This window comes from Carettochelys insculpta, chromosome 2, assembly GCF_033958435.1.
Source record: "Carettochelys insculpta isolate YL-2023 chromosome 2, ASM3395843v1, whole genome shotgun sequence".
In the NCBI taxonomy this organism is placed as follows: Eukaryota; Metazoa; Chordata; order Testudines; family Carettochelyidae; genus Carettochelys; species Carettochelys insculpta.
The window spans coordinates 150,927,398-150,948,808 of record NC_134138.1 but is presented as its reverse complement, the minus strand read 5'-3'; the positions used below and the strand labels follow the sequence as shown (position 1 = coordinate 150,948,808).

At 42.1% G+C, this 21,411-nt stretch overlaps 1 protein-coding gene across 1 annotated transcript in view; it reads right to left on the bottom strand.

Moving 5' to 3' along the window:
• Positions 1 to 21,411, bottom strand: part of DAP (death associated protein) — an 88,133-nt gene that overhangs the window by 48,492 nt on the left and 18,230 nt on the right. The window lies entirely within an intron of this gene.

Genomic DNA, 21,411 nt, shown 5'->3' with positions numbered 1-21,411 from the left:
CCTCAGATGCTAGGAGTGCATCATGAGTAGCTCTGTGAGCTCCCCATGCTGAGGAATGTCAAAGCAGCACAGATAAAAACAATGAGCACAATCATCAGGGCAGGCCAGTTCTGTTGACAAAACAGCAGAGTCTACCCTGGCTCTTTCATCATCATCATCAATAACCGTGGGCTCAGCACCCATTGCTGTCTGATGCCTCTCTCACTATTTCCTTCCATCTTTCCCTATCCAGTGCAGAGAGGCTTAGTTTCTGTAGACTAGCTCCATACCAATCTACTACATCATCTACCCATTCTCTGTGGGGTCTGCCTCTCCTATTCGAAACATCCATTATGCCAAATACAAGGGTCTTGATTTTTCGTTCATCGTTCATTCTGTAAATATGTCCAAATAGTTCTAGCGTCTGTTTTATAACCTTCTGCAGCAGGTACTCTTTCAGCTGTATTTTCCTACATAATTCCTCATTGGTGACTTTCTGCATCCATCCTATTCTCAGAATCTTTCCATAACAACTCCTTTCGAACGCCAATATTCTTCTTTTCGAATCTTTTGTTATCACCCATGTCTCACATCCGTACAACATGCTACTGAATACACACGTTTTCAAGACGCCCAATTTCATTCTTAAGCTAATTGCTTTGCTTTTCCAGATCCTATCCATCGCCTTCAAACTCGCTCTTGCTTTCGCTATTCTAGTAACTATTTCCTTCTTACAGTCTAGATTATACATTTTGTTGCTCTCCAGATATGTGAACTTCTCTACATTTTCTAGTTCAATACCACCCACATCGATCTTCCTTCCTATCTCCTTATCTCCAAATACCATTGTTTGTGTTTTATCAATGTTCATAATCAGTCCATACCGCTTCCCTTCTTCGTTTAACATCTGCACCATTTTTTGCTAGCTTCTCCTCATCTTCCTCAACGATAACTATATCATCCACGAACCTCAAGTTGTTAATTATTTTCCTGTGCACAGATATCCCTTCTACCTCTTCCTTGATCTTGTCCATCGCTCTCTCCAGGTGCGCGATGAAGATACTTAGCGATATTGGATCTCCTTGTCTCATACCTCTACTTGTTTTAAACCAACTTCCCAACTCCCCACATGTTCTCACCGCTGCCTCTGCATTATCATTGATATCTTTCAACAACCGTATTAGTCTTCTATTCACTCCGTATGACACCAGCATTGCCCAAGTCACTTCTGATCTATACTGTCAAATGCCTTTTGAAGATTGACGAAGCAAGCGTATACATTTTTGTTCTTTTGTCGAGCTTTCTCCGTTATCAGTCTTAGTGCCAATATCTGCTGTATGGTACTTCTATCTTTTCTGAACCCTGCTTGCTTGTCTGCTATATGTTCTTCTATCTGCGATCTTAATCTTAGTCAGTATCATCATCGGCACCTTACCTAGATGACACATTAGGGCAATTGTTCTGTAGTTCTTGCACTCCAATGTACTTCCTTTCTTGGGTATTGTCACTAGTACAGATCTTGTCCATTCCTTACGTGCCTTCCCTTCTTTTCATGCTATATTACATAGTTGGTGTATTTCCTGAATCATGCTTTCTCTGCCATATTTGATCATCTCTCCCGTGATCTTATTTCCAGGGCTCTTGCTGTTCGTTAGTCGTTTCACTGCTTTTTTTACTTCCTCCTTTGAAATACTGGTCTTGCTCTCAATGCTTGGGGGAGATATCTCTTTCAATTCTTCAATCAGTCTCTCTGAATCACTTGGGTCCAATCGTGCTTTGCACAGATCAGTGCAATATCTCGTCCATCACTGCACAATGTTCTCCCTGTTCATGAGCACTTCTTCCTTCTCATCTTTGATTGCCATCTGCTTTGGTTGCCATTTCCTATTAATATTCCTAATTGTTTTATACACCTCCCTGGTCTTACATTCACCGTAATACTTCTCAGTATCTTCCCATTGCTCCTCTAACCATTTCTCCTTATGCTTTCTGTCTGCTCTCCTTACCTCATTGCATTTCATCCTGTATTGCTGTTCTGCCATCTCAGAAAGACCACTTCTGATCTTCAACACGCTCTTCTCTTGAACCAACTTCAGTGTCTTCCGGGTAATCCACTTCTTATTGATCTTTTCTTCTTCTGGAACAGTCTGCTCAATTGCCTCTTCTATAGTGATAGCTATCCCTGCGACTCTCTTATCTCGGTCTTTCTCTCTGGCGACATTCTTAATCTTCTCTTCGAGCGCCGTTCTGTATGCGTTCCGTTTCTTCCTCACATAGCCTTGCCACATCTCTTCTTTTCTTAAGCTGTGCCTTACATTTTCTTTTGAGTTTTATCTTGATGTTTGCGATCACTAGACTGTGGTCCGAGTCTATATCCGCTCCTTGGAAAGTTCGGCACTGCTGTACTGATGTTATCCACCATCTTCTTATCAAAATCATATCTATCATGTTCTTGGACTTCTCGTCATTCGATCGCCATGTCCACTTCCAACCATTCTTTTGTTGGAATCTTGTGTTGCAAAACACCATCTCATGCTCTGTATCAAACTCTAACAGTTTCTCACCTTGTTCATTTCTTTCTCCATACCCAAACCTTCCCATGACTCTCTCCCAACCTTCATTATCTGTTCTAACCTTTGCATTCCAATCTCCTCCGACGATCAACACATCTGTCTTCAGTATGTCCTCCACCATCTTTGTCAAGTCTTTATAAAATAGCTCAATCTCTTCCTCCGAACTCTCTGACGTGGGTGCATTCACCTGAATGACTGAGATGAATGGTTTTGCTTCGAATCACGCGACCATCATTCTCGCGCTCACTGGTTTGTATCCTAATAATGCTCTTCTAGCTGTTTTGCTAAGAAGGAATCCAACTCCTGCTTCATGCTTTGTTTCCTGACCAAATGACTTCGCAATCGCATTGCTCTCCTGATCCCATCCAACGCATCTCTGCCAGTCCAAGTATATCACATCAATATCGCTCCACTTCCTTCTGAAGCAGCTCTAATCTTCCTGTTGCCCACAGTGTTCGGACGTTCCATGTCCAATAAAGGGAGGGGAAAACTAAAAACCTCTTGCAGAGGTGGAAGCTTTTTGTCACTGAGACTGGATGTTTGCCCTGACAAAAGTGGCAATGCACTGTGAACACTCACTGTTTTGTCACCGATACTTAGTAGTGTAGACATACCTCTAACCTAATATAGGTAGGGGTGCAGAGAGATGCTCCAACATACTGATTTGGACAGATAAGCTATCAGCAGTCTTGACATTGTAAAAGGAGCTTCCGGGATAAGTTCCTTCCAAGCTGCATTGATGCCCAGCAGGCTATCAACAACTTTCACTTCTGGTGCTCCTGCCCTCTGCTTTGGAGTTCCTGGCCAGCTGCTCCCTAGGTCCTGCTGGTCTAATAAAAAAATAATACCCTGATTCCAACATGGCTGTAACAATACTGCATAAATGATTTTTCAGTTTTTATTTTTTCCCCTATTTTTCTGTTAAATTCTCCTTGTCTCAGCTTTCATTTATCAGTTTTCCAGATCTGAAGAAGTGGGCCTGTCCCACGAAAGCTCATCAACTAATACATCATTTTGTTAGGCTTTTTTGTTTTGAAAAGAGCATCCTGTGAGTTAAGTTTAGACTTTAGAATTAATGTCATAATTTTATTCGTTACACTTTGTTTCCATTAATCCTATTTGCATTTTCTTGAATATTTATTCTTTGTTAAATAAATTTATTCTCTTCTCACTATAAAAGTATCTGAGTGATTTGTGTTTAAAAAAAAGCAGTGGAGGCATTATGCTTGTCTGTACTATTTCTCCTTGGGAGCAGAAGATCTGCGAATTCTGTGAGTGTTCAGTGAGTCAGAGGCTGAGCATTCCCAAAGGACGTTCAGCAGACTCAGAGGTTTGAGTGTGCCTACTGCTAACCTAAAAGAGGGACAATGAAGCCTGCATATGCTGAGAGGGGGATACTTGAGCTGCCGAGGCTACCTCATACTAAGGGCAAGTGATAATGAAATGCCTTACAATCCTGGATACCCATTAAGTGTTACAGAATGGCTCATTACGGAGCATGAAAAAAATCAAGAGGGAGGAACACCAAATAGTGAATAACCATGATTACATCTTATATTGAGTTTTCTCTGGCTGGCTTCCATTCAGTGAAATATCACATCTTCCTTTGAGTTATGGGGACACAAATTGAAAGAATAATTTCAGGATGTGAAGAACATTATTTTTAAATAAACAATGCACATTTGCTTCTTGACCTCTATCCAAATATTGACTAGCCTCAGAGTAGGCTACACTAATACACTCATCCCTCACTATATAAGCACAATTGGTTCCCAAATTTCTGCTCGTAGGCGAAAACTCATAAGAGTGACACTAAAGTCCCATTAAAATACATGTAAAAGTCTCCAATTTGTTCCAAGTGCTTGTAACTTGACATAAACCAGTTGAGTTTAGGTATTTTTCTGATGTGTTTGAATAGTTTGGCAACAGAAATAGTATGAAGGGTATGTATTGTAGAGCAGGGATTCCCAACGTATGGGCTGTGACCCAAACATGTGTCCCATTACATTTGTTAAAGGTCACCAGCTGGGCAGTTCCTAGCTGCACGTGGCTGTTAAAGAAGCCATTTGCAGTTTCTTAACACTGCCTCAGGCAGATATCTATCAACAGAGATAGCTGCCATCTCCAGCAGCTCTCTCTATCACTAGGGATAGCACTTACCTTTTGCCTAGGTGCTGAAAGCCTTAACGCTTGAGTTAATTGCCGGGAGCAGGAGGGCTGGGGGAGCCACCCAGCCTAGCAGCCCCAGGGAAGATGCTGAGGGAGGAGGAGTGTCTAAAGCTTGGGCTGTTTAGGGATGCTGCGGGGTGTGGGTAGAGGGGGCATCTAAGACTGGGGGAAGTTTGGTCCTGCAAGGAGAGTCTAATGCTGGGGGCAGTTTGGGGCTGCTGGGGGTAGTCTGGGGTTGCTGAGGGGGATTTAAGGCTAGGGACAGTTTGGGACCTTGGTGGGGGGATTAAACCTGGCCAAGGGTGAGGTCTGCAGGGCAGGCGGACTAATATAGTAAATCCTCGAATTTTCCTGCAAGAGGAGGGGAGCCAGGAACCACCAGGGATGGCCAGTTTCCTGGCTCCCAGAATGGCAGGAGCTGGGAACCAGGGAAAGGCTGATTCCACTCTCCCCATGGCTTGCAGGATACGGAAACTGATCAGCTCATGGCTGGTCAGTTTCACCTTGCCACCAGTGCAGGAGAGGGAACCAGGCTAAGAGCCTTCTCCCTCTTTTCCCACACCTGCTGGGCTGTCAGACATCTGCATGTCTGAAGGAAGGGAGGGAGAAGGCTCCAGCTGTGGGTTTCCTCACTCCCCAGCCAGGGACCTGTTCATATAAGTGGGGGAATTTCACTCATTTAGTGAATAAAGGTATGTATATATGTTCCTCATTTTAGTGAGTACGCATTAGTAAAGAACTTGTTAAATGAGAGATGAGTGTAGATCAAACATGTAATATTTCAATTTTTAATGTATTTTAATTTTCTGTATCCTGAACTTAAAGAAAAATGCAAGTGTGCACACAAATACTTCTTTCACATATTTCAACTGTAGCAGAATCGATTTTTAATTTCATTCTGCACTGCCCCCCTTTTTTGTATTTGAAAAGTTTTAATGTATTTTTTTCTCTGATACATAATGAATTTGGCAGGTGATGAATCAATTAACAGCACAACTCCCGACTTCCTTTTATCTTAACTTTTGAAGTTTGATTTTCTTTTCCTCAAACTGTCTTCAGAGAATTTACTAATCCAGGACACTGAGATCAATTTCATTCTTTTCCCCTTGATTTAGTCACGTGCTTTTCATTTGTTTCCTCAGTATTCTTTATTTGGAGTCTTGCTTTTTAAGTTCAGTCCAATCCAGATACGTACTTGTTCCTTAAATATATAGAAGCCATAAAAGATTTAATCATATTGAATTGATGCTAAAAGTTAAAGATAATGGACACAAATTTAATCAAGTGTGAACAGTTAAGATGTTAAAATGTGTTGCTGTTAATACCACCTTTAGATTCTAGGAATTATTTGTTAAGCACTCACACATCACAAAAAATCAGGATCAGACAGAACTTTGCTGTTCCAACTAACCTTGATGGTCAATTTTTTAAAAGTGCACAAGTGATGACTTCTCATCAAGTAGTATTAAATGTGTAAAAGCAAAACATTAGGACTGGTCTTTTTCCTATGATAGATGCTGTTGTTGGAAGGGAGGGACTTCCTAAATTAAGAATATACCTTGAATTTCTTTTTAGCTCTAACTTTCAGAAGCCAATGTTAGAGAGAGTTTCCTTTAGGTTTAGGTAACTGTAAATGGTGTGTGTCAGGATTATGTCAGAGTGATTAGATTTATCCTTTTGTTGAGGGAACCCTGGGAGATTAAAACAAAAAGCAGTCAAGTAGCACTTTAAAGACTAGCAAAATAGTTTATTAGGTGAGCTTTCGTGGGACAGACCCACTTCTTCAGACCATATCCAGACCAGAACAGACTCAATATTAAATATTAAATGGGAGATTAAAGTGATTAATAATATGTGAATCCAGGGAATGGAAAACACTAATGAACACTACGGAAATTAAATTTTTCTTTCAATTTGTTACAGAATCTTCTAATAGTCCAGATATGTAGAGGGAGGGAAAGTCCTGGAAGCCTTTTACTCAACTCCAGGGTTGCATCTTGGAGCCGAAGGCTTTCATTCCCATAACTTTGACTGCTTGTGGCCAGACAGAACCCCGCCCCCAGCCCTTTTGCTCTACTCCATCTTGCCTTCCCTAGGTGCTTCAGAGCACGAAAGGGTTAAAAGGAATAGCCCAGCCCTGGAATGCCTGAAAGCGCAGATGGGCTTATCTTAGCCATGGTCTTGAAGCTCCGGAGCAAATCTAAGAACAATGGGCTAGTTAACAGCCAGGCCTCGGACTGCCCTTGGCTAATTACCATCAGTTGATTCGCCAGGACACTTGTCCCAGACAGGAGGAAAATCTCCCGGCCCATTAAGGAACAAATGCCCCTAATTGTCTCTACCTCGCAGCTGTGAACTACACCCTTGAACTCCCTGTGAGAGCCAGTATCAGACAGTCTAATTCAATTGGCATTTTTTTTTTAAACCAAGGAAGAAGCCTATGTGACCCAATGGGTATAAAAGAGGGGTCCGGCAGACCCCCTATTTGAGCTCTAATCATCTTTCCTGCGGGACAGGAGGGTGGGGGGTCTCCTCAAGTCCCTGGGGATGCCCAACTCCTGGAAGAAAGGGACAAAGGACATCTTCCCAAGGGATTGAGAGGAAACTGGCCAAGCCACGTTGGTAATGCAGGGGTGAGAATAAGACCTGCTAGGTATTTTACTTTTTATTTCTTGTGCGTGCATTTAACAAGTATAGATCTATGAATTAGAGTGCATGCTAGCTATTTTAATCAAAGTATAAACCTTGTAACAATTGTAACCACAAGAGCTTCACTCACTAGGTAAACAAACAAAGCAACATTGTAACAGTAAGAGATTAACTTGTTAGATAAATAAACAAAGTAATTGATTAAGTGGTAACCTGACTCCTCCTGTTACTGTGCAAAACTGAACACAAAACAAGAACCCAGCTGCTTTTCAGCGGCTCTCAGCCTGGTCACTAGTGAGCTCTGCCCTGGCAGTTGAAATCTCATATAAATACAAGGGCATAGTGGCATCTCACCTGACCATCGGCTAAGAGTGCTATATAGTGAGACTGCAACAAATCACGTCCTTGTGTGCCCCTCTCCAACATCACAGAATCAGAGTCATAGAATCCTAGGGCTGGAAGAGATCTCAATAGGTCATCTAGTTCAGCCCCCTGCATAAAGCAGGATCAATCCCAACTAAATCATCCCAGCCATGACTATCTCAAGCTGGGACTTAAAAACCTCGAGGGATGGCAATTCCACCACCCGTCTCAGTAATGCATTCCACTGCTTCACCACCTATTTGGTGAAACAGTTTTTCTAATATCCAGCCTACACCTCTCCCTCTGAAATTTCAGACAATTGCTCCTTGTTCTGTCATCGTCGAGAACAGTCTCTCTCCATCCTCTTTAGAGCCCCCTTTCAGGAAGTGGAAGGCTCCTATTAAATCCCCTCTCACTCTTCTCTTCTGCAAACTAAATAAGCCCAGCTCTCTCAGCATCTCCTCATAGGTCATGTGCTCCAGCTCCTTTATCATTTTTGTTGCCCTCCACTGAACCCTCTCCAACATGTCCACACCCTTGCTATACTGGGGGGCCCAGAACTGGATGCAATACTCCAGATGTGGCCTCACTAGTGTCAAGCAGTGGGTAATAATTACCTCTCTAGATCGCCTGGAAATGCTTCTCCTAATGCGCCACAATATGCTGTTAGCCTTCTTGGCTACAAGGGCACACTGTTGACTCATATCTAGTCTCTCATCTACTGTAATCCTCAGGCCCTTTCACTGCTACGCTGCTTAGACAGTCAGTCTCCAGACTGCAACAGTGCTTGGGATTCTTCCTTCCCAAGTGCAGGACTCTGCACTTCTTCTTGCTGAACCTCATCCAATTTCTTTTGGCCCAATCCTCCAATTTGTCTAGGTCACTCTGGACCCTACCCCTACTCTCCAATGTATCTACCTGACCCCCTAAGTTTAGAGTCATCTGCATATTTGCTGAGGGTGCAATCCATCCCCTCATTCAGGTTATTAATAAAGACGTCGAACAGTAGTGGCCCTAGAAATGATCCTTCGGGCCCTCCATTTGAAATCAACTGCCAACCAGACATTGAACCATTGACCACTACCCTTTGGGGCCATCCATCAAGCCAGCTTTCTATCCATCTTACCATGCATCCAATCCATACTTCCTTAATTTATGGGCAAGAACTGTGGGAGACTATATTAAAAGCACTGCTAACTCAAGGTATATCACATCCATTGACTTCCCCATGTCCACAGAGTCAGTTCCCTCATCAGATTGGTCAGGCATGACTTGCCCTCAGTGAATCCATGTTGACTACTCTTGATCACTTTCCCTTCTTCCATGTGCTCCAAAATGGATTCACTGAGGATCCCCCCCATATTTTTTCTGGGGACTGAGGAATCTATAGTGCCTTGGATTGTCTGTCTTTCCTTTTTTTTAAAAAGATGGGCACCACATTAGCCTTTTTCCAATCATCCAGGATATCTCCCAACCTCCATGTGTTTTTAAAGATAATAGCCAAAGGTTCTGCACTGACATCTTACAATTCCCTCAGTATCCTTGGATGCATTAAATCTGGACCCATGGATTTGTGTGTCTATAGCCTTTCTAAAACTGCTCTTAACCTGTTCTTTCCCCACTGAGGGCTGCCCATCTCTTTCCCATACTGCATGGCCTCATGCACTAGTCGGGGAGCTGACCTTGTCCGTGAAGACCGAGGCAAAAAAAGCATTGAGTACTTCAGCCTTTCCCACATCATTTGTCACCAGGTTACTACACTGCCCCCATCAAATAACAGCCACACACCCTCCCAAATAACCCTCTTATTGTTAACATGCCCGTAGAAACCCTTCTTGTTGCCCTTCCCATTTCCTGCTAGCTTCAATTCCAGTTGTGCTTTCACTTTCCTGATTACCCCCTGGCATTCTCCAGCAATATCTTTATACCCTTCCTTAGTCACCTGTCCAAATTTCCATTTCTTATATGCATCCTTTTTGAGTTTGAGCTCACCAAGGATCTCCCTTGTAAGCCAAGCCAGTTGCTGATCATATTTGCTTTTCATACTGCACATCAGGATGGTTTGTTATTGTGCCTTCAGTAAGACCTCTTTAAAATACTGCCAGATCTCCTGAACTACTTTTTCCTTCATATTAGCTTCCCAGGGGATCCTGCCCATCAGTTCTCTGGGAGTTGAAGTCTGCTCTTCCGAAATCAAGGGTCTATATCTTACAGCTCACCTTCCTTCCTTTTGTCAGAATCTGAAATCTATCATCTCATGATCGCAGTAGCCCAGGTTGCCAACTAATTCTATTTATTTAATTTCTCCTATTATTTCTTCCCTGTTTGTGAGCAGCAGGTCAAACTGAGCATGGTCCCTCTCCCGTTTCTTCAGCACTTGACTTCCTGGATTGTCTGTGTGCTGCTGTATTGGTCTCCCAACAAATGTCTGAGTGGTTAAAGTCTCCCAACGAGAACCAGGGTCTGTGATTTGGAAACTTCGCTTAGTTGTCTGAAGAAATCCTCATCTACCTCATCTATCTGATCTGATGGCCTATAGCAGACACCAAACACAACAGCGCCTCTGTTGCTTCTGCTTCTAAGCTTAACCCGAAGACGGTGCAACTGGCTTTTTTTGCTCCGCATACTGGAGCTCTGAGCAATCATACTGCTCTGTCAAATAAATCATAACTCCTCCTCCTTTTTTCCCCTGCTTGTCCTTCCTGAACAGGTTTATACCCTTCCATGATAGTGCTCCATTTATGTGAGTCATCACACCAAGTCTCCATTATTCCAAATCGCCTCATTCATCTTTGACCGTGCCAGGGCCTCTAATTCTTCCCGTTTGTTTCCCAGGCTTCTTGCAGTTGGGTACAAACACCTTAGATAATAAGACGATTGGCTACTTTCTCCTTCAAACAAGTGGTCCGCCTTTGTTGTACTTTGTTCCTTCCACACTTACCTCAAGACTTGTCTCACCATCCCCCAATGAACCTAGTTTAAAGCCCTCCTCACTAGATGCTCTTTCCTCTCTTTGTTAGATAGATCTCATCACTTCCTAGCAATCCTTGTTCTTGAAACAGAATCCCATGGTTGAAGAAACCAAATCCCTCCCTCCGACACCACCTGCACAACCACGCATTTACTATCACGATTCGACTATCAAAAATCTGTTTGCCCTAGATCCCTAAATGGCCCCCTCAAGGATTGAGCTCACAGCCATAGATTTAGCAGGCCAATGCTCGAACCACTGAGCTATCTCACCTCCATTATCAGACCATACACCCGTAACTCCTTTTTTGTCTGTATGTCCTAAAGAAAAAATGCATGATTTCTGAACAACAGGATCTTTATTCATTCTTCCAACTGCATTGGGAGAGAAGGGGTAGAACAACAGTATACAGGATAGAACATATACAAAAGTGGTTAGCTTGGCAAGAGCAACATAAATAACTGTCACATCATTGTCTGGCCATTCACAAAACTTGTTTCCAAAGCCTCTCTGACATGCAGTGCCACTTGACGTGTTCTCATTAGCACCCTGGTACTAGGCTGCTCATAATCAGCTGCCAGATGATCACTCTGAAAGCCCTCTTCCCCAACCTCCACATGAAACTTTCCCCCTTTACTTTCACATATATTATGCAGCACACAGCAAGCATCAGCAGCAATGGCAATATTGCTTTCGCTGAGGCCTAATCTAGTCAATAAACTGTGCCAGTGGTCCCTTTAAATGGTCACAGGCACATTCTACCACCATTTTGCACTCACCCAGGCTGTAGCTGAACTGCTCTTTATGGCGCTCCAGTCTACCTGCATGTAGCTTCATGAGTCATGTGATCAAGAGGTAGGATAGGTCTCAAAGGATAATTATGGGCATTTCAATATCTCCAACTGTAATTTTCCAGCTTGGAAACAAAGTTTCATCTTTCACGTCATGCACTCTCTCAACCATGCCACATTGATGTCAGCGAAACAGTCCTCATGATCCAACAGTGTAAGCAATTTCACTGAGAAGCACCCTTTTTGGTTTACGTATTCTTTGGCAAGGTGGCCTGGTGCCAACATAACAATATGCATCCTTCTATCACCCCACCATGCTTAAAGAATCCATTGTGGCAAAGTCATCCACTATTTCCCCACATTCCCCAGAATAACTATTGTCTCTAACAGAATGGTACTGATTGCCCTACCTACTTGGATCACAGCAGCCTGTGCTGTAGATTTACTCACTCCAAATTGATTTCCAACTGACTAATAACCTGGTGTTGCAAATTTCCCCTGGGCTATTGCTGCCACTCATCTCTCAGAGCAGGTCTCATTTTGGTTCTGCTGCACTGCAGGGCAAGGAAAAGCAATTCACCAAGCTCCATGAAAGTTGCCCTATGCATAGGAAAGTTTTGCAGCCACTGGCCATCATCCCATAGCTATATAAGAATGCAATCCCTCCAGTCTGTGCTTCTCTCCAGGGACCAGAATCAGCATTGCACTGTGTCAATATGCCTTACTGCATCCAGCTTATACCAATTGCTCCAGTCAGTGGATTCCTGCACATCTGTCTACACAGCCTCATCACATTCTTCCTAATGCCAATGGCTCCTGACTAGGCTCTGGACAAACTACAGCATAATGCACAAGATGTTTGCAATGTCTGCAACAACAATGTGCTGACGAGTGGGGTCCATGCTTGCCATGCTATGGCATCTGCATAAATATCCCAGGGGAAAAAAAAGGGTGTGAAACTATTGTTTGCCATTGCTTTCAAGCAGGGAGGGAGGGAGGGGATAAGAGTATCCTGGTAGGCTGAAGCATCCAGAGCCCCTACTGCGCTGAGAACCAAACTCAGAATTCAAATGGGTGTCAGGAGCAGTGCATCACTGTTACAATCATAGGTAGCCACAGTAATGGGCATAAACTCCACTGATCTCATGTGCCCAGTGAGGACATGCACCTTCAACTTTGCAAAATCAGATGCTAAAAAGATGACCTTAATAAATTCAAGCTAATTTTGTAATGTAGACATACCATTAAAACTATGTCAGGAGGCACATGCAGTCAAGTAACACTTTTCTTTTAAATATTTTATATATAAACACAAAACTGCTCCAGGCAACCTTATCTCACTTGAGATGTATGCTATCAATCTGAGCTGCGCAGGCTGAAGAAGTAAACCTTCCACTGCAAGACGTGGAACATTTTATTTCTACTCAGAAAGAAAGCCTTAGTCTGGGTTTGTAAGGGAACGATGAGCATTCAAGTTTATAAAAATATTAGGAAAAACGCTGTAACTGAAGTATAGTTGTGTGCATTTTTACTGTTCCTGTGTGATAGTATTTGAGACCACGCCTTCTGAAGCATCCTCAAAGATGTCAGGTTTAAGGCCTAATCCTATCATCCTCACCAAGGCAGACCTCCCACTGAAGAAGTGCAGAAGTAAGCCCTACACATGGGGTACTCCCCACAGCTGTGCCAAAAATATGACAACAATAAAACTGAAGTTAACACACTCATAATACTTTGGATAACAAAACACAGAGGACCTGATCCTGATCTCATATTAGGTATACATTAAGACAACAACATGACTGACTGTAATGGAGTTAATCTTTATCTACACCAGTGTAAATGTAATCATATTGTGGCTCACAGTACTTAAAACTTATATAACAGCCGAATGAAGAGGATTATCACATTACTGACTGATAGTTTTTCATTTTTAACAATTAGGTTCAGTACTATCCCCAAAATACTAATTATTTGTCAAGTAACCAATATGGAAGTAAACAATGTTTGTATTTGCATTTTCATTCAGTTGTTCTCTACTTCTAAGTCCAAATTCAGTGTTTATGGCATAGCCGTTCTCCGAACTTAAAATGGTGCGATGGTACAGACAGCTTGGTTGCTGTTATGCTCCAAAGATGATGCTACTCATGTTATTAAGGAAAGTTTTTCCATTAGAATGGGTAATATACCTCCCTGAGAAGTGGCAGCTAGTCTGACAGCACAAATCATCTACCAGAAGTCAGGTCAGTGTAAATGCATCACTCAGGGGGGTGGGTTTTTCAAGTTTAAGATTAACACACTAAAACTGATATAAATTGCCAGTATAGGTCAAATCTCTGTCAAATTAGGACAGAGTAAATCTAAGGAGGAGCAAAAGAGCTACATGAATTAACAGATCCCTTTAGAAGCCCAAAGTATCAGCTGAGAGTCCCTCCTACTCTTACTTCATAGCAATGTGAAGTCTCCTACTTTTTTAAAAATAAAATAGCATCTGGTTCCTTGGCATCCATTCAAATTACATATTCATACACACAGCTTTGGAAAGGCCTCTAGAGTCACAGAATGTTTAAGTAATGGAGAAGATTTTGGCTTGGCTTATTCATTTAGATGACATTTTAATATACTACTGGTTTTGGTGAATTTTTACTTTATAATAAGTATTTAAATCTTAGAGATGCATTTGTCTGCGCCATTTTCTTCTGTCTCTAAACTGACGCAGACACATTTATTGCATGCACTCTAAAAGGGAGTAAGGGTAAACAGGAGTACATTGCAAAAATGTGAAGCCAGAAGACAGAGTATTTTATTATCTTTATGAACAAGGGCATACATTTTCTCCCTAAACAAGATCTGTCCCTTCCTCCTTGTGCCCCTACTCTTTTACTTATATCTTTCCCCTATTGCTCTTCACACAATACTTGCTTTTTAAGCCTTACTTTTCTTTTAATATTTCTTATTTCAACCTGCCAACTTGATATCAGCCTTCCAGCTAATTTCATTTAGTGTTATAAAGTGTTTAATTATTGCATAATTCGGTACTACTCACATCAATGGAGTCAACTTTCATTGACATTAATGGGTGAAAAATTGGACCCCTATTAAGTTCTTCTTAGATATGCCTTTGGTATACATTTAAGTTGTTGTAATTATTCAAAAAGATAATGTCCCACTTCCAATATTTCAATATATGCTCAGACTTATATTACAGTTCTCCATTTTTAGTGTTCAATGCTTCCTAGCAAATATCTTCTGTCTCACATTCATTCCTGCACATTCACTTTTAAACTCACTTCATACATAACTTTTGATTTCTGTTTTCAAAGTTCTGTATTTAAGCCAATGTGATACAAATATTCCAAAAGGAAACTGACATGCATACAGTTACTCTAACACCTCACTAGCAACACCTCTTAAAAAGAGATAAAAACCAACAAGGTACTTTAGAATACAAAAATTGAATTTATTGCAATTGTATTTGGCAATCACTAGTAGCAAATGAAAAAAATATGCCAGCTCTGCTTGAATTTACTTCCTTCAAGTTTTCATGAACTGAAGTGAGACGAAGGGGGAAAGGAAAAGAAAGGGACTTCTGAATGAATGTAGTGGCAGTCTGCACTTAGAAGGGGGAGAAATCACACCTGCTTTCCACATTGCTTCTGAACTGAGACAGCAGATGTACTATAATTACAGTATCGAGATTTAGCAAGTTATGTTGACAGACAACTGAAGGATGTCAGGGTGCCTTAAGCAATTCCTCTCTCACCCCAGAATTGAGCAAGCGCAGAGCCAGGCACTTCTGACATATGGAATGCCATATGCTTCACTGTATGCCTATGCTTTTAATTCATTACCTGATAAATTTAAAGCATCTTCTGAAGTAATTTCATTTCGCAAGATCAACAGAATTATGGCCAATTCCTAGAACTTAAATGGAATTAAAATCAATGTTGCACAATTCATACTTTCCAGCGTACAACGAAAAAATTAGAGACGACATTAGATTCACAATTCCCAGGCAGGTCTGCTCTTAAGTCAGTGAAGACTGTATCTTCAAAATATATTCTCTGTAATATGGACTGCTACAATGTACTACGGTTGAACTTCTCTAATATGCAACACTCATCTTGCAACATCCATAATCCATCATGATTTTAGTTTGCTGGATGACCACTTATCATGGGTGTGGCCAAGTTTTCCATGGTCCCATGAAGCTTGTTTATAGCCACCAGTCCTGGCTCTCAGTTTTCTGTGAAGTTATTCAGCTGTAATTTATCCCTAAACGTCTTCTAAGAGCCCAGGAAGCAGTGGCAGTGTTGGTAATGCTGCTAGACAATAGTGACCTCTCATGGTCCAGCAAATTCTCTTGTTTGGTACTGGTCAGGTCGTGATGGTGCCTGACTAGAGAGGTTCAACCTGTACTGGGAGGGTAGGAGTTGGGGGGGGGGGGGGCAGGGGAAGAGGAGGAGTCTGCCATCAAATGTTTGTCTACACACACCTAAAAACTACCTGCTTTAATTCTTGGTAATTAAATCACTTCAACAGGCCACTTCTTACTGCAAACATAACCAAAGAGAAAGAAAAAAGTCAGAGCATTTAGCCCCTGAAGTCTTCACCGTTTATTCTACTTGATTAGAGAACAAAATTCAAAAGTTACTGCTAAGAATTCTGAATACTAAATCTAACTGTTGCTTCTACTTATTGGGGTCCTAAAAAATAGCTAATGAAACTCTTAGGCAAAACTGAACACGCTGCAATGATTTTAAGTGGTGTGTCCTTCAAAAGCATTTATGGCATTAAATACTAACAGAGAGGAGCTGTGCTAGTCTATATACTACCAAAACAAAAAAGCAGTCAAGTAGCACTTTAAAGACTAACAAAATAATTTATTAGGTGAGCTTTCGTGGGAGTGGGTCTGTCCCATGAAAACTCACCTAAAAATTATTTTGTTAGTCTTTAAAGTGCTACTTGACTGCTTTTTTGTTTTTATGGCATTAAAATGTGAGATATTGGCAGGTGAGTTAGTTTGAAATACCACATCCCAGTCAAGCACGTGTGAGGTTCAGCGCTATGGTTATAAACCTTTTTATCTAAGTAGTTTAACACACACCACCCTTATTATGTAGTTTCTGTGACAACAAAAACTGTTTACAATCTATTAGTATCTTACACTGCGAAATTCTTAATCCAAGTTGTAATTACAGTTCTTAGTCTTCCTAAATATGTTAAAAAACAGGCAGCAGCAATCAGTAAGATTTCCAATCAAAACCTCCATACAACAAGATCAAACAAGTAAACAAACTGTAGAATTAAAGAAATCATCACTTAACAAAATATTACTGCTATTATTTTCCTGTACAAACCCCAGAAAACTAATGCAAGATCCAAATAATTAGAGAGGGAAAAGACCAATTTGGGAGCATCCAACTCCCTGCAACTTCACACTGTAGCTGCAAACTACAGTATGTATCGGCTATTACAATAATATGCTACACTTGATGTTGGATACACATCAACTCACACAATGTAAGTGTTGGTACCGCAGTTATCTGATTAGATCATAGAACTATTTCTCACAGGCTATGAAAACTCTAGAAGCATCTCTCTACAGAAGTTACTGTTGGAAGAGATGTTCTGACAAAACTTCTGTCGACAGATTGCGTCTACACATAAAAGCAGATCAATCTTTTGATCCACTCTGTCAACAACACGGCCATCTGAAGAGTCTACATGGCTTTTTGTTGACAGTTTCTGTCAACAAAACACATTCTGTGTAGATGCTCTGAGTTTTGTTGACAAAACTCCAGTTTTGTCTGCAAAACTCTCTAGTGTAGACGTAGCCACAGAGTTTAAAACATTTTCAATTGACTTGTACTTTAGTGGGAACCTCTGTTCAGAGAGATTATTAAGGTTCCATTCTTTAATATCATACACACAACTCTGCATATTCAAAGTAATGAAACCACAAAAGTTTTTCTTTCCTTCCTCTCTCTCCCACTGATTCCATTCTCCTCAATAACCCACTCCATTCACTCGCTTTTAAGTCTCAGGGTATGTCTTCACTACCAGTGGAGCAACACTGTAGTGAATGATTCACTGGGGCAGATTTAGTGGGTCTATGAAGACCCGCTAAATCTAGTGCCCATCGTGTTCCCATTGACTCTGGTGCTTTACTGGAACAAGAAGCTTAAAGTAAGTCGAAGGGATAGTTTCTTCCATTGACATAGCACAGTCTAAACATCACAATAAGTCAAACTTAAGGTACGTCAACTCAGGCTACATTATTCACCCAGCTGGAACTGTGTAACTTAGGTTGACTTTACCCCCTAGTGTAGACCTCACTTTGCTGTATAATGTTTTGTTCCTACCATTCCTAGACACAGGACTTGAATGGCTTGGAAGAAAAAATCTGGAAATCTAAACTGAAAATAAATTATTTTTACTGCACATTAGCCAAGTGGATGGGATCCAATATCGCTGGGTACTTTCTATTTTAAGACCACTACTGTACAATGAACTTCCAGAGAAAACCAAGGAGATTGGATCACAAGTTACCTATCTTGAGGGAAAGGGAAAGAAACAGCATGGAAGATCCATACAGTGAATGTTACCCTCAAGTTATGGACAAAGCTGGCTCACCCAGGGCCCCTAACTACAGCAGCACTATTGTGATAACACTGAACATTTGGTTTGATGCCTTGGCTGCCATGGGTGCTGCTGCAGCAAACCTACTCTCTCTCATTACAGCTACTTCAGATACATCAACTTCTTTGCCAGAGCTCTAGCAGAGAGCTTTCTTGACAAATAGTAAGAGCTGGCCATTCAGCTTGCCTCAGTGCTACTGTGAGGAGAGGTATAAGAAATGGTCTACCTTCTGGAATGTCTAAAGGAATTATAAGAGTTTGGCCTATCCTTGTGGGCTCTAGGCACACTTTTTAAAATGCCCAGAAATCACCGCTTCAAACAATTGTGCAAGAAACTGTGAAATAAGCTTCTAAATGACAGTGCAACAAAAATGTACAGTACAATTCAGGTGCTATACACCATGAGAGCGTTCCAATTTTTTCCAACCATGGGCAGAATAATTTTGTTATGTGCACAGATATGCGCCACCAATAGAAAGACATTCTGCTAATCAGCTGGACACTACCTGAATTTCTTGGTTGGCTGCCCGAGCATTCAGCTTATATAGAACACTGGACAATGGCCAAAACTGCAGCAGAAATACCACATGGACATGCTGCACCTTTGCGATTTGCAGTGGTGCAAGCCTACCAACTCACCTCAGAGAAGAGTTCTGAAAACAGAAGATATACACTGCATGTGTGTTCTGTGTCCTTCATCAGCTCCAGCATTGTCCCCCACTTTTCTTGAGCAAAACTGGACCAATAATATGAGAAACTCAACAGCACACCCAATCCTTCAGACCTCCTTTTAAATACACTGACATTAATGTTTTCCATGTCATCATTTTTCCCTTGCTTCATTATCAGCTGCCATCGTCACCTGACAAGTTCCCTGAAATGTTTAACTTTGAATGCAATAAAATTAGAGATCTATCATCTAAGGAATGTGTAGATTTTTATGGCAGCAGCATGGCCAACACAAGAAACATAAGAGGCAAAAGTTTAACAAAGCATTCCCTTCTTTGCAAAAAAACTAAAAGTTGCCCATAAAGTTGCATTTTTAAAAATGCTTAATAGCTCTTGATTTTTCTGGAGGAGTTACAGGTAATTCAGATCTACTTTGAAAGGCAGATCTGATTATAAAATTAAAGTCTTCACTTTATACATAATTCATACATTTATACAAAATACACTTCTCCATATCTTGTCATACATTTGCTCATCAGTGCCCACCTGATTCTAGGGCTCATGCAAACATTATTAATTTCAGCATCATTAATAGTATGTTTCTATGACAATGAAACACAAACAGAAAATAAATTGAGTAACTCATATAATTTCTGATGAATAACTTAAGTGGAATGGAAGAAAAACCCTGGGGCGTATTGAGGGCAAAACATCCCCCTCAATTTCTGGATACGGAGAGTGAAAATGACAATGAGCAGTGACTGATAGACACACTGATGATTGGGGAAGAAGGATGTGAGTAGTATCATCTCCTGTCCACCCTCCTCCCTTCAAAGCCCAGGACAGCTGGTATGGTTAGTTGTATTATGCCCAGGAGGGATGAAAGAAAAACAAAACTAGTGGGCGTGGCATACACTGAATTAAAAGAGAGGGAGTTTGAATTAGTATGCTATCACTCACTTCACAAAAGACCACATTTAAGGCTCTGTGTTTTTGGTTAGTGAGTGGGTGGCCAAAGCATCAGAAAACAGCTGTATTGTACGGCACAATCCTCCTCCAAACTAGGGCTGTCAACTTTCTATTGTCAGGTAACTGAACACCTGAACACCCTAGTCCTGCCTCTCCTCAAGGCCACAGCCCCACTCACTATATTCCCCCTCCCTCAGTGCCTTGCTCTTCCCAACCCTCACTATCACTGGGCTCAGGAAGAGGGTTGGGATGTGGGAGGGGTGAGGGCTCTAAATGATGGTTCAGGCTTCAAGTAAAGGGGGATGTTCTGGACTGGAGCAAGTAGTTGGAGTGCAGAAGGAGGTAAGAGTGCAGGCTCTGAGGTGAGCCTGCGGGTGACGGGTCTCCAAGGCAGGGGGCGGGGCCAAGACATTCAGAATGCAGTAGAGAGCTTTGGGCTGGGGCAAGAGAAGGGCAGAAGGGTAAAAGCTCTGGCTGGGAGTGCAGGCTCTGGAGTGGACCCAAGGATAAGAGGTTTGAGATGCAGGAAATGACTGCAGGTTTAGGAAGGTGTTCTGGGTTGGGGCTTGGAATTATCTTGGGTGCTTCCAGGTCAGTGGCACTAAGGCAAACTGCCTGCCTGTCCTGGGGCAATAGTTGAGGGGCAGGAGGCTACGTGGTATGCGACTCTCACCCACAAGCATTGCCCCGCAGCTCCCATTGGCCAGTAGAAGAGCAGAGCCAGTGCTCAGGATGACAGGGGTAGTGTGCAGATACCTGTGGCCCCCATGCCTAAAAGCTGGACCTGCTGTCCACTTCTGGGGCACAGTGAGGTGCCCCAGAACACCCTTCCTTAGTGCCACTAACCTGGACCACCAGCACGTAACCACCTGCCTCAACTCCACAGTACTGACAACCAGACTTTTAATGGCCTGGTCTATGATGCTGCTTGGAGCCACCAGGGCTCCTTTTGGATCAGGTATTTCAGTGTTTTTAAAAATAATTAACCCCCCCCCACACACACACACTTGGTCACCAGTATTCCCTCTAATTTTTTCTATCCATGGGTGGAATAAATTTTGTTATGTGCACGAAGGCATGTGTGGATGTACACCACCAAAAGAAAGCATGATGCCCACTGTGGGTGGTTGTGAGCGCTCTGCTAATCAGCTGAGCACCACCTAAATCTCTCCTGGGCAGCTGCTCAAGTGCTCCACTTACAGAGAACACCAGTGGCCACCCTACAATAAATCCATGATGTTCCAGCTCCTAAAATAACCAAACAAACATGGTATTATTCTAAACTGACCTCTTGATCCCTGCTCAAACCCCTGCAAGAGAAAGTAGAATGGGGCAGACAAGGGAGGAAATCAGCATGACAATAGTTTGAAACTCTAAGGGGTAGAGAGCGTTTGCTGACATTGCAAGTGAAGCCTACGGCTGGCCCGTGCCAACTGATTCAGGTTGTTCAATTGCACTTTATGTTAAGAGCAGGCTGCAATGCAGGCTCTAGCACCCCATGAGGTAGAAGGGTCACAGACCTCAATCTGAGCCCATATGTCTACAGCTCAATTATCAGCTCCTTTCACCAGAGCGCCAAAAGCCCAAGGCATCTGCAGAGGTCTAACTGCCTTCCTACTGTAGACAGATCCTTAGTG